Here is an 11,760-nt window from a genome sequence, read left to right as displayed (position 1 = left end):
CAGCAGCAACACAACAATTTGATGTCAATTAAAATACCCAAATATATTAGTAAACTTGCTCAACAGTTTGATTGCTAATTTTGAGTGGACTAATGGAATTTGTGTTCTTTATAAAATAAAAATCATTTCTTTGGTTTTCTATACATATAATTACAGAGAACTTCACAACAACCAACAAATCTGTCGATCTTTGACCTTTACGACGTTTCATCAACTTTAAATATTAACCCTCGAAGGGTAGCGTCATCAGCAAATTTTAAAATTGGGACCAGGTCACTGGTACAGTCATTTGTATAAATAGCAAAGAGGCGATGGGACTTTTTGTTTTTGTTTTTACTAAGGCAGGGGGTGGGGGGGGGGGGGGGGATAAGAGGTAAAGGAACGGGTGAAAGGATGAGAGGAGCGGGGATGGGGGTAGGGAGATTTTTATAAAGCGAAAGTATCCCACTCAATCCCTTGTAGCATCGTTGATAATTGACAGTCTCCTGCTAAGCAATGTATAAACAAAGGTTTGGTTAGATCCGCATGACATGCTTAAGGGTCTAATCAGTCATGTGTTGGGGGCGATAGCATATAGATAGCTCTATTAACAACAACAGAAATCAAGTTCAAATTGTATTCATCACTTGAATCATAATGTTGAGATGATTTTCAATTCAATTCAATTCAAATATTTATTTATTGTCGGCATTTAAAATAATATTATGTTTCGTAGATAATGTAGTCAGGCTAATAGAAAAGCCTTTGACCGACATAGGTTTTAACACATTATAGTCATAGGCCAGCATGTGTGTGTGTGTGTGTGTGTGTGTGTGTGTGTGTGTGTGTGTGTGTGCGGTTAGATTAATTACAAATATTACATTTGCATGGCTGGCCATTCCATGAGAGGATATGATTTTTGAAAACATTAAGATTTGAAATTTTCCTTATGTGCTCGGGAAGTTCATTCCAGAATTACAGCAGTAGAATATCTGAAAGATCTTTCGCCATAAGACGTTGTTCTGACCCTTGGAATATCAAGGAGGTTTGAATATCTAAACTTGTATCTGTTATTTTTCAAAATGACCATAACAGGTAGACAAGGAGGAGAAATTTTGTATAAAATTGTAAACGTTTCCAAAGCAATTGTTCTCATTCGTCTTATTTGTAGGGAGGGGACTTTGGCCTTTGAAAGTAATTGGTGGTAGGATTTTTTGTCATCTTCATAAATAAAACGCAGTGCTCTTTCTTGTGTCTTTTCAAGTTTATCACAATTAGTTTTAGAACAGAAATGCCAAGCTAGTGGACAGAAATTATTGAAATTTGACAATACAAAAGAGTGAAATATTGTTAACGTTCAATTTTGAAAGGTATTTTCCAAGCCTTTTTAAGACATTTAATTGCTGAGAAGATTTACGGCAGATGGTTTTAATGTGTAAGTCAAATTTTAGTTGGTAGTCTATGTCGATCCCTAGTAATTTTACAACTTCTTCGCATGTAGTACTTGCAGTTCCAATATTGAACGTGGGTTTCTTTGTGTGTGTTTTTGTACCTACTGCAATTGCCTGGAATTTGTCCGGATTTGCTTGCATACAATTTATTTCGAACCACTTGATAAGAATTTCGCTTTCATTTTCAATAGTTTTTAAAAGCATATGAAATTTGAATGAGCATATGACAGGGTATTATCGTCAGCATAATTATATAATTTTCCCTCTTTGATAAAGTAAAATATATCATTTATAAAAATGTTAAAAAGTAATGGTCCAAGAATTGATCCCTGTGGAACGCCTTTTTTAATGCCTGCCCACTCGCTCACAGCATCCTCTAATTTTATTTGTTGTTTTCTTCTGCTCAAGTAATTTTCAATTACATAAAGAGCCTTTTGTTCTAGCCCATAGGCAGCTAGTTTAGCAATAAGAATGTTGTGAGGTAAGCAGTCAAAAGCCTTCGAAATGTCCATGAGGATTGCAGCGACATATTTGTTATTATCTAATGCCTCTTTCCAATCTTCAATTAAACGCAAAAGTGTTGTTTGGCAACCACGGCCTTTACGAAAAGCACAAAAGAGGTCATTAAAAATGTCATCGAAATATACTGATAATTGCTGAAATATATTTTTTTCAAATACGTTGGAAACAACAGGTAGAGGGACGATAGTTTTTCACATTTAGAGGATTTTGTTTTTTATATAAAGGCGTGACTTGTGCTAATTTCAATTGATCAGGAAACACACCAAAAGAAATTGATTTGTTAATTAGATTCGTTATTGGTTTAGCCAGCACGGGGGAGCCAGCTTTAAGAAGTCTTTCCGGAAAATTGTCAAAACCAGTTGCATTCTTAATATTGATATTGTTTATAACTTTCTGGACAGTGTGTGAATCAGTTTCTTTGAATTCAAATTTCGGAAGGTCAGGTAAGTTTTATTTGATGGATTTGATGTTTGGGCGAGTTTCCTGATAAAAAAACAACGTCTTTACCAATGTCATTTGCAACATTTACAAAGAAAAGTTAAAACTTTTACAGATATCACCAACATTATTAAATATCTTATCACCATCTTGAAGTACAATCTTTTGTTGATCTTTGTTGTGCTTCTTCGATAAGAATGGTTTGACCGTTGGCCAGAAATCTTTTGACTTCTGTCCTCCGGTGCACCTTTCTAAGAAGTAACGTTTAATTGAACTTCTTTTTAACTTTACCACATAATTTCGTTGTTCTTTATAACTTTCCCATGATATTTTTGTTTTTTCTTTCAAGTATTTGTTATGAAGCATTCTTTTCTATATATAGCTTTTCTTAATTCATTGTTCATGTATGGTACTGGCTTCCTTAGTGGGTATCTAGTTTTGAAAGGGGCATGTTTATTTGAGATTAAATTACTTTATTGATACATTCTCCATATTCAGTATTTACGTCGTTTTCTGAAGTACTGGTTTTGGTTAAAACATGCAAATCTTCCTGATAACTTTTCTTGCAAAAGGTCCTAAAGCTTCTATAACATATTTTGTTTTTCTTAATTTGTGGAACATTATGTTTAATATAAGCTGAAATCATATTATGACAGTCACTGACGCCTGTTGAAAAATTTAGAGGTTTAGAAATTAAATGGGGATTGTTGGTGAGCAGAACATCAATTGAAGACGGTTTGCAGTTCTTTTTAAAACACTAGTAAAAAGCCCGCAATTTCGCGGGGAAAGAACTATTTTCATTCGATATTGTACCCACCATCATTTAATGATCAGATTGGTAAACAACGTTGTCCGTGTAACTTGATACATCCTCTGTTGATTTTTCTGTTTGGCCCAACATGAAGTGTAAGCCATTATAGCCTCTGACCCGTGACACAGCAACATACAGTTGTCCGTGTGTGAAAACAGTTTGTGGTAAGAAAATCAATTGCGAAAATAAACATGAAGTAGCAGACGTGTGCAGAGCTGAAAGACGATCCTGGGATCGAGAACTTACCTTACAGTATTAAAGTACTCTTGAACAGGGTGATCATGTTTGGTGGCGTTTTAATGCACATCCACTGGAGGTGTACAAAAATGCACCGTTTTCATACACCTCCGTTGGCGGTGCTGGTTGATTAATGAAAATGTTGCTGCTTGAAGCTCGAAGGAAAAAATAACGATAAGTGTTGAATTGTAAGCCTCAATTTAATAGACGAAGACAAACTGTGAACGTTTCTGATTTCCCCTTTATCAACAAAACACGACGAATAAGACACTAAGGACGAATGAGAGATGTGAACTGTGAATGGCGTCGATAAGGTAAATAGATATAAACAATGATGGGACAGGAAGTTTTTGAAAAACAACAACAACAAAGAAGAAGAAGAAAAAAAAGCCCAATAAAAATGACAAAGACGCGGTAAACGATACACGGATGATAATGATAAAATATTATAAAATGATAACAATCGACGTTTACATATAAATGCAAGTCGATAACATTGAATGGTACAGATGTTGTTTTAAAAAAAATATAATAATAAATAATAATAATAATAGATTAATTTAAGGTTTTAAATGTGTATGTCCAGTAACTATAACAACGAAAATGATGTCTCTCTCAATAAAGTAAACTTTTAAAAAAAGGTCCACAATGGGATCGAACAAAGTACTTTTAAGGTTAGAGTCTGACAGCTTATCCACTGCCCTACGGAGCCAGCTGACTGCTCATAACTTTTAATAAGGTCTCTCTAAAACCGTATTTTACCTTCAATGCAACTTCTTTTTTCTGGTTTTAAATTTCGTTTTTTTAAGATTATTATTATTATTTATTAATTTATTACCAAAGAAGTTAAACCTGAGTATTATCCACCCGAAACCATCACAGTGAAAGCATCAAATGGGCAATAATAATACTTGATGTCATAAATAGATGAAAACTGTTGAAAACTTAGTAGATCTGAAATCCGTAAAGTAATTAAGTGAATACATTATTTCGAATGCAACGATTTGCGCAAAAACGCCAAACTGACAACTTTTTACAGTGTCGAAATTGATTGTTTTTGAGAGTGTTAGTGTCGTCGGTACATATTTTATGATATCTGTTTGACTCAACGAACTTTCAAACTGACTTTAAATTATAAAAGGAAATCACAGATGACTTCCTGCTGCTGTCACTAATGATTTATACTTATACCGACATCCCTTATTTATTATTTTTTTTGGTATTTATTTTCAATCCCATTGTATTTATTTTACAACAACAGGTTACACGTTTTTATATTTCACTTTCTAAACTGCATTACACAGTTCCTCCCCTCTTTTCACTTAATTAATTGCGCACCTTTTATAAATATCTAGTATTCTATTTTAATTCGTGCTTCCTTACAAAGGAGCATACTATTTTCTGCCAACCAATGTTTTGTTTATTCATCTTTACTACGCCACTACCACATTATCTCATTCATCTGTGGTGTTTCATTCATCCTGTTTTGTTGATAAAGGGGAAACCCTGAACGTTCATTTGATCTGTTTTTGTAATTAAATTGAAGCTTACATTAAATTTCACATTATTATTTATTTCTTCGAGCTTTGAGCAGCAACATTTACAGTGAATACATTATTTCGAAGGCAACGATTTGCGTAAAAACGACAACTGACAACTTTTTACAGTGTCGAAATTGGTTATTTTTGAGAGTGTTAGTGTCGTCGGTACGTATTTTATGATATCTGTTTGACTCAACGAACTTTCAAACTGACTTTAGATTATAAAAGGAAATGAAGTTATCTGTTTATCTATCTGTAAAAAATACATTTATAATTTTAAAATCTTTCAGTAGAGTTGTGCGCCGTATCATTTTTTTATTGACTCAAATAAGCACAATGTTCTCCACAAAGCTATATTTTTTAAAGAAAGGATGTTGGTTTACATACAATATTTACTAAGTTAAAAACGTCACATGTATCACATAGAGTTTTTGATATGTTTTCACAGTTCATATCGTAATTTAGGTCGCCTTATCATCACGTTCATTGCATGTTGTGCATCGTTCATTGAACGGACAGCGATGCTCGACGCTTGGAGAGACGCTTCACATATCATACGATTATTAGCTTTTATAACGTTTGTGTAACGAACTAAAAACAATAAACAAAAGAAATGAATAAATAAATAAATAAACCAAAGTAAAAAAAAAAATTCTAACTTTATGCCCCCTCGTAGGCCACAATTTATTCATATTTGATCAAAGGGAGGTAAATTTATTAAAATATTAATGGTGTTAAGAATGAATACAATTATGTCCCTTGAAAGTCTGTTAAGAACTGGACTTGATCAATAATGAATCTAAATAAAATAATTGAAATAATATAATGGTGCAGCGGTGTCATCTGGGCTGTAGTTGAAAGAGCGAAGTTTAAATATCTTAAATTAATTTTTTTTAAAGAAAACAGGTACATTACTAGGTACTCGCCTCTCTCAGCCACGTCAATAAATATTATTCTTCAACACAATTGGTCGCAATGTGAAATCATATGAGTGATGAACTTTCACCGATCGCTTTGGACCATTTCAGTCTAACTGGTCACGAGCATTTTGGTCTCTCTCGGTTTGGTGACGCGGAATTAAAATACTACCCAGCTATTGTTGGGAAGTTCATACTTCTTTCTTTGTTTATTATTAAGTTATTGATGTGTTTGTGGCTTGAGTTTATTCCGATGGATTATTGTTTATCCTGTTTTAAATCATTTGTTACATTGGTTTAATTTTGTATGCAAAATCATGTTGAAGAAGGAGAGTAAGTTGCCTAATTTAATACCCTTTACTATGATTATACCAGCATTACCGTTTCCCATCTATATTACGTTTGCATATATAATTGATAGGTATTCTACAGTTACTATATGATCTAGTCGCTCTGATATTTATTAGTTTTATCAATTTTTAAAAATATGTTTTAAGCTTAATCATACAACAAGCGGTCTAAAACAATAACAAGAGGAAGTTCCTTCATTCTATTGTTTTTAAATAGATAAGCAATGTTTCTCCGAGCGGGCGGAGGGTGTGCCACTAATCTCGCATTATGATTGGTCAATAATTTACTGGTTAAATTAGGCGTTTATGATAGTGACAGAGAATCATGTCACTAGATACTTATTCGCTCACCGATCGTGCGTACGCCTACGGCTCCCTATTATTGAGATTAATGTTTTTATATTGTATCACCTTCTGGTTGGTTTTTAAACATGGGATTTATCTTAGGTTGGGTAATATTTTCAAGTATGTAAGTGTATTAGTATTGGCATCTTTTATGATTATGATCAGAGTTGAAGCAGGTTTATTATAGGCGTTGTCAATAGAAATTGAATAATGATAATATGATGATGATGATGATGATGATGATGATGATGATGGTGATGATGATGATGATGATGATGATGATGATAATTATAAAAATAATAATAATAATAATAATAATAATAATGAGGATGATGATGATGATGATGATGATGATGATGATGATGATGATGATGATGATGACGATAATGATAATAATAATATATATACTAATGATATAATAATATAATGTCTCATAAGTTGCATCTCAAGGAGGTATGAAGACTTTATTCAAAACCTGCATAGATCTGTATAATACCTGTCAGATGTCAGGCCATTCATTTAACGCTTTTAATGTTTAGACGAATAACCTGTTTTTTTTTTCATCCAATGAATCGGGAGTGGATAGACCACCGACTTTATAGAAGATAATGATCGAGGCTAATGGATTTAATAATAATTCGAGAAGGTTCTGCACAGAAGATCGTTTATTTTGAGTCAACAATAGTTACTTTTGCAACTTTACACGCGAGTATTAATAAGGTTTCAGCTAGGATCGGAGATATTAAAAATGTGTATTGGCTCTATTCTGGAAGGAACACTGTAGGGGTATCTCAATATTATGTGACGACTCATCTAGATCGTGTAGTAATTTTATGAGACAAAGACAAATTTTCTCCATTTTCAAGATGATTCCAGTAATGTGGTTTTCAACTTTATCGCAATTAGATTATTTGTCATTATTTAAATATTAAAAATTAAAAAAAAAATATGCGTAAATTTATTGAACTAGGACAAGTCGAGGCCAGAGTACGTAATCACCTTGTCACCTACCCAATCCCTTATCACACACACCTACCTTGACTTCGTTTCAAGACGAGGCAAAGTACCACCTAAACAGTTGAAACAATAATACAATATCATTAATCAAGCCTTTTTTCTTCACCTCAGGCGTTTACAAGTTCGAATCTAGGTGAAGGCATATAACCCTATTTCCAGGGCTGAAGAATCATCCTATTTCTGACATCTCCCTAATGCCAAAGAAGGAATTTATGGAAACACCCTATTTCTAGTTTATGGGGTCCGAGCGGACTCCCTAACTCCAGAGAAGGAATTTACGGAAATTTCCTTTATATTGGTTTGGGGTCCATTTGGACCCCATGTATTTTTCATTGGAAAATAAATTATTCTATTGTTTGGCTCTAATCTTTTTTAACAGTGATGCCAAAACTTCGGTTTCACCGGAAAAAAACTCCGGCCTGGAGCAGAAAATCCCGGGTTCCAGGCAACTTCCGTCAAATTCCGGTGAGGTCAATTTGTGCCAAGGATATCCCCCCCCCCCCCTCCAACCATCACATCATCAACCACTACTACTGCAACCACCACCACCACCACATCATCATCACTATCTCTACTACTACAACCACCAACACCACATTATTATCATTACCACTACTATTACTACACCACCACCACTACCACCACCACACCATCATCACTATCTCTACTACTACAACCACCAACACCACATCATTATCACTACCACTACTATTACAACCACCACCACCACATCATTATCACTAACAACCACCACCAGAACTACATAACCATCACTACCACCACTACCACTACTACATCCAATACTGCCACATAATCTGAACTAACACTACTACAACCACCACCACCTCATCATCATCACTACATCTACAGCAACAACCACCACCACATCATCATCACTATCACTACTACTACAACCACCACCACCACATAATCATCACTACCACCACTCCCACTACTACATCCAATACTGCCACATCATCTGAACTAACACTACATCAACCACATCATCATCACTACAACCATAAGTACCACATCATCATCACTACCACCACTACTACTACAACCACCACCTCATTACTACTGCTACCACAACACATCATCATCACTACTACTACTACAACCACCCCCACCACATCACCATCACTACTACTACTGCTACTACTACTACTACTACTACTACTACTACTACTACTACTACTACTACTACTACTACTACTACTACTACTACTACTACTACCAGTGGCGTAGGGCCTTAATGGCTATTAAGGCTAAGCCATAGGTCGTCATTGTCTTGAAAATATGTAAGAATTTAACAATAAAAAGTCACACTTTTAATTTTCTGTTTCACAAACAATTAAATTCATTGTTGACCCGGTGTTTAAAAATCCCTTACAGAGCCTCAAAACTTGAACCAATCACACAGCTTTGAATTTACTACAGCTCGAGTCGTACTCGTGCCCTGACCAATCAGTACAGCGTGTGGCTTTAAAGGTTGAGAAGGCTTCCAGCCATATTCCCACGGTACAACCAGGCGATGCATTTCACGCTTGCCGTGTGCTATGACTATGGGCATCATTTTTAATTCAGAAAAGTGAGTGGAGCAGGCACTTATGTTGGTAACAACAAGATATGAAGTGAATAGAAAAGTGCCAGAAGACAATAGAGAATAAAAATTAAAAAAAAAAAATTTATTCTCTATTGTCTTCTGGCACTTTTCTATTCACTTCATATCTTGTTGTTACCAACATAAGTGCCTGCTCCACTCACTTTTCTGAATTAAAAATTCACCCCATACACCGGAGCATACTCAATGTCTCAATCGTTTCTATGTTATATGTTTGTGTTGAGAATATTGGCTATTAAGCTTAACTGCTGGTCAAAATTATTCGCGATGGTGGTGTACGAACGAATCGGCGGTCTCAAGAAGTGGGTGAGAGAGGGATCTAGTAATGACTTTGAGTTTGAAACGAATATTTTTGTGTTCGTGGATAGCTCACACGGTAGAGCCACGCTCTCACCTGCCAGGCGGAGTTGTCGTACCAATAAGGTCGCAGGTTCAAACCCCACCACCGCCGCGAATAATTTTTATTCTCTATTGTCTTCTGGCACTTTTCTATTCACTTCATATCTTGTTGACTATGGGCATCGAGAGGCATCTTGACGTTGAACTGAGTCATTGTGGCTTTCTTACTCGCAGCCACACACCATGACCTAATTGTTCCATTGATGGCAATCGTGTTGTTGTACCTGTTACCCATCCCTCTTCGAGGCGTGTCAGGCATGTGATATTGAATTCCCCATTGCCCCTTTTAACTTGAGTGTGTTAATCTGATGTGTGCAGTGTTTGTTTTTTAAATTTTAATTAATTGCTATTAAGTGTGATGAATCACGTTGATTACCTGTTGACTATCAATATCAGTTCTTTGAATAGGGAGAATAAACTTTTGATTAAAAGTCTCGGTCCCCATCAACCAAACGATTTTGTACTCACTATTAAAGACGGGAAACAGAATCGGTCATTTAATTTGATAAAGATTGGTATAGTCGTTTTCCTTGGCTATCGGTGAGAATAGAAAATAAGAGTTTATTTTCTTTTAATTGTATTTTGTTTGGCGATAACAGCAATACAGAATTGTCTTGGACAAGAAGTGGATTTACCTGTTTGAAAAATTTAACACAGAGAGCATTGAACCATCAGAAGTCTAACTTACATTTAAATATCACCACTAGATTGAAAACCGTTGGTACTCTTCACATAGGTGCACAGATTGACAGTGGCTATCGCTTATCCTTAGCCAGGCATTATGAACAGGTTACAAAGAACATACAAATTTTGGTAAAATAATTGAGTGCATCAAATTCTCTCTCTCTCTCTCTCTCTCTCTCTCTCTCTCTCTCTCTCTCTCTCTCTCTCTATATATATATATATATATATATATATATATATATATATATATATATATATATATATATATATATATATGCGACAACCCATCTCAAATCCAGCCCCATGCTCCTAAATGACCAGGCTACGCCGCTGAACTACTACTACTACTACTACTACTACTACTACTACTACTACTACTACTACTACATCCACCACCACCACATCATCATCACTACCTTTACTACTACAACCACCGACACCATATCATTATCACTACCGCTACTACTACACCACCACCACCACATCATCTAAAACCACTACTACAACCACCACCACCACATCATCTTCACTACCACTACAACCACCACCACATCATCATCACTAGAATTACAGCTACAACATTAGATATTGGTACAGTATACAAAGAACGGTAATTTGTGTATAAATAAAGCCATAGCATTTGGACCCCAAAGCCTAAAATAGGAGGTTTCCAGTTTTTATCTCTATAACTGTCAGGGGTCCAACCGGACCCCATAAACAGGGAATCTCAAATTCCAGGGGTGGTGTTTCGTGGTGAGTAAACAATGCATTATAGAATGGGTAATTTTAGGAAAAGTCATGAAATTTCAGTTTCGTGACTTAAAAAATGACAATTTTAGGGCGAAAAAACCTCGTGCTGGGGTCTATTTGGACCCCAGCAAGAGAAATAGGGTTTAAGTGATTAGAAGAAAGAAAAATATTGATCCATAGGGTTTATGAGGTTTGCCTCAAATCCTATACTTTCTCTTGCAGCTGTAAGAAGTGTCAACAATGTGGCACATTTTATTGAAAGTTAATACACTGAAAAGAAAATTTAATTTAACCTGTTAACTGCCAATCTCTTGAGAGAAAGACTTCGCGATGTCCCAGGTTTGAGAGTTTTTGCCAAGATAAGGGTCATTTAAATCGATCGGTATTTGAAGGATACGTTTTCTGACCAATTTTAAAAAATACGTGTCATTCCAGACTACGGCAGTTAACTGGTTTAAACCTTGAAACACATCGAATGCGAAAGGCAGTTCCGACGCACGTTAATAACAAATGTGTTCATGGGGGTTGAATAAATAAATTAGATGACTCATTGATAATGGAAAATACAGAAAAATGCTTCCTTGACGGGTGAATGATGCGGAGGGGCTGTGTTGGGTGAGGTTAGGGTGGGGGGGGGGGGGGATTAACAGGATTAGGGATGGGGGTTGGTGGAAGGGGTGGGATAGTGAGAGAGG

Source organism: Berghia stephanieae, chromosome 2 (assembly GCF_034508935.2).
Source record: "Berghia stephanieae isolate SIO BIC M18660-M18661 chromosome 2, UCSD_Bste_1.3, whole genome shotgun sequence".
Lineage (NCBI taxonomy): Eukaryota > Metazoa > Mollusca > Gastropoda > Nudibranchia > Aeolidiidae > Berghia > Berghia stephanieae.
The sequence above is the reverse complement of the archived record's forward strand: the minus strand, read 5'-3'. Positions refer to the sequence as shown.